We start from the raw sequence: 3,242 nt of genomic DNA, 5'->3' as shown, positions 1-3,242 counted from the left end.
GGCTGCCCAGAGAGGTGGGGGAGTCTCCCCCTCTGGAGCCATCCCAAACCCGCCTGGACGCCGTCCTGTGCCACTGCTGGAGGTGCCCCTGCTCTCGCGGGGGGTGGGATGGGGGAGCTCCAGAGGGCCCTTCCAACACCACCAATCTGGGATGCTGGGATTCTCCTGAGCCACCTTCCTTTGGGCAGAAAAAATAGCAGGGGAAAAACACATCTCTGAGCAACTTCTGCCGCGAAGGCAGGGTAACGTGAGTCCCTTTCATCTCCAGCAAGAACCAGGGCATCCGCTGCCCCTCTGAAAGGCCCTTTTGTTGCCTGCTGACGGCTCCCGGTGGGGCTCCTGTTTCCCCCGTGGTGTTTCTGTACAAGCCAAGTCTTTATCCCGCATATTTGGCTGGATAAACGCTCCCGGAGAGGTACCACCTCAGCCCGGACCGGGCGGTGAGTGCGCGCAGGGGCAGGGTTTGAGGTGCCCGTAGGTAAATACCCCCGCCGGGATGGCGGCTGTAGCTGGAAAGGCAAATGAGCCGAAGAAATGCATGTAAACACATCAGCCCACAGCAAGGTGCGTGGCAGAGACGGCGGGTGCCTTAGCAGCCATCCGAGGGGCGCGAGCGAGTCCCCCCGATGTAAGGATGGGCAAAGCAACCGGGGTGGGCAGCGCCAGGGGATGGGGGGGGGAGAAATCTGCTCCAAAGGGAACAACGGAGCAAAGGGAGAGCTGAAACGGCTCGAGTGTGCTGACGCAGAAAGCGGAAAAAGGGCCTTTCTGGCCAATATTCAGCTTTGCAGAGAGAGCGGGAACCCGAGGAGGTGCTGTATGAATGTCCCCTCTGTGCTCGCCGCCTCCGGGGCCCCTCTGCGAGGTGGGGGACCGGGGGCTCGGGACGGGCTGTCCCCGCACGGCATCGGTGACGGTCACGGTGTAAAGTGCATTTTCCCCCCTGTTTTTTTGCAGCTAACCTGCGGAGAAGACAATTTAGACCACCGTCTGAGGCTGGTGGAGACGACGGGGTTGTGTTGGGTATGGGAAGGTGCTGCGGGGAGGGGAAGGAACCGGCAGGGGGGTAATTTCCCTAAGCGGGTGGCTGAGCCTGAAAATGCAAACCAATATGTATGAGGGGGAAAAAAAAGAAAACAACCCTAAACCATCTACATATATATTTAATAATTATTTTTTTTTTATATCACGGCACTTGAAGTTGGCCTTGGATTAGCGAAGGAAGGTGAGCAGGGAGAGGGCAGCGCTGCCGTGCACCGGGGAGGAGGAGCCGGGGCAGGTGAGTCAGTGGAAAATACCATCGGTGCCCGTGCAGGATTGTGCGGGGAGGGAAGAAATGCAGGGAAAAAAGTGTGTGTGTGTGTGCGTGTGTGTGGAGGGGTCCCACCCGGCATCCCATGCAGCGGTGCCCCCGAGGCAGGGCTGCGGCATGCTGACTCACGTCAGGGGATGTGACACGTTGCGTTGGGTTGGTGATGGCTTTTGCTTCTGCAAGGGCTTTGCAGGGCTTTAGGGACAGGAAAAACTGCAGTGGCTGGTCCGGTGAGTGTAGCAATGCTGCTTTTTCCCCGCGTGGTTGGGGAAAATAACCCACCCTGAGTGTCACCTCCAGCAGAAATCAAGTCCGTGGTGGTGTTTAAGTAAGTATGAAGGCAGGGTGTGAGAAGAGCCTCAAAAATGCGCTGCCGGGGTGGCAGCGGGGGAGAGGCGACAGCGGACGCGGCATTAATTGCAGCGGGGTTTGCCCGAACGCGGCTGCAGCCACCGTGCCGCTGTGTAGGGAGCGTGCCGCCGGGTTTGCAATTAGCGTGTGTGTATTGCACGGGAGGATTGTTCAGTCGCGTGAGAGGTACGCAAGGAAACGTGCAGAGGTCCCCCGCTTCCGCACCCCGGAGCAGCTCCTTGACCCCGTGTGTTAGTGCGGCTGTTAATTGTTCGTTAGTAACATCTTATCAAAGCAGGAGCCGGTGGGTCGGCGTCTGTGGGTTCAGCCTGGAAACCACAGGGCTGTCTGGCTACAGGACCGAGGCACGTGGCCAGTGGCCCGGGTGAGGGCCATACCGGCGACGGCGCTTCCCGGTGAGCGGGTGGTTAATGGGGAGCGTTCGTAGAGGGCAGCAGGCTGATAAAAGCCCTTTCCAAACTTGTTGGGGAACACAATTCCTGAGTTGTGGGGACGTTGGCTTTGCCCCGTGGAAGGGAGCGATGAGCCCGAGCGCTTTGTGGTTCCTCAAAACGGGGCTTCTGCAATCCGTGCTGGGAACCGCTGGTGTGGGGAAAGGCTCCGCTCGTCGGTACGAGGCGGTTTCCCACCCCAGATGCCTCTCGAGCTGGGGTTTAAACCAGAAATGGGGGCTGTGATGCTTGGAGAACTAGGGGGGAGGCTGCCTGGAGTGGGTGACACGATGCGCGGCTCCAACCGTGACCACACCTGGGACGAGGTGCGGGGCTGGCGGGGGGAAACCCTTGTAATTTTTATATATTGCGTGATGGATTGTCGGAATTGCAGGGAGTAACCTGTGATTTCCTGCAGGGAGCTCCGGGAAGCAGGCAGGCCGGAATCCATCCCTTTCACGCCTGGGTGTGGGGAAAGGAGGAAATGTGGCTCAGTCGCCCCCATAGCACCTCCCCTCTCCTGACGGAGCTCCTCGCTGCTGGGAGCGCAGAGCTGCTGGAGAAGGGGAAGCAAAACCAGGCTGTGCAGTTCCCCCCCGGCTTTCGAAGAGCTTTTCAATTATACCAAAAGAAACTACAGCTCTGGAGAGGGGATGGAGGAGAGCGTGTGAGCAACCTGATCGAGGTGAAGATGTCCCCGCTTGTTGCAGGGGGATGAGAGGACTTGTAGAGGTCCCTTCCAAGCCAAGCTGTTCTACAAATCGAAGAATTTCTTAGATATCGGGACAAAATTCTTGGCAGTGAGGGTGGTGAGCCCCTGGGGCAGGTTGCCCTGAGAAGCTGTGGCTGCCCCATCCCTGGAGGTGTTCAAGGCCAGGTTGGACGGGGCTTGGAGCAACCTGGGCTGGTGGGGGGTGTCCCTGCCCAGGGCAGGGGGGGTGGCACTGGGTGACCTTTAAGGTCCCTTCCAACTCGAACGTGTCGGTGTGGGTCAGGATCAGCCTGGCCCGGCTCATGGGATGTTAAGGGGCTTCCAGGAGAGCAAATCCCCCTCTCCTGGTCTCCTCGGGGCGGTGTGGGCTCAGGAATGGCCCCCGGATGGGGCAGAGCCCGAGGGGGGCGCGGCT

This window comes from Charadrius vociferus, unplaced genomic scaffold, assembly GCF_000708025.1.
Source record: "Charadrius vociferus isolate BGI_N301 unplaced genomic scaffold, ASM70802v2 scaffold663, whole genome shotgun sequence".
NCBI lineage: Eukaryota > Metazoa > Chordata > Aves > Charadriiformes > Charadriidae > Charadrius > Charadrius vociferus.
Note: the sequence above shows the minus strand (reverse complement) of the source record.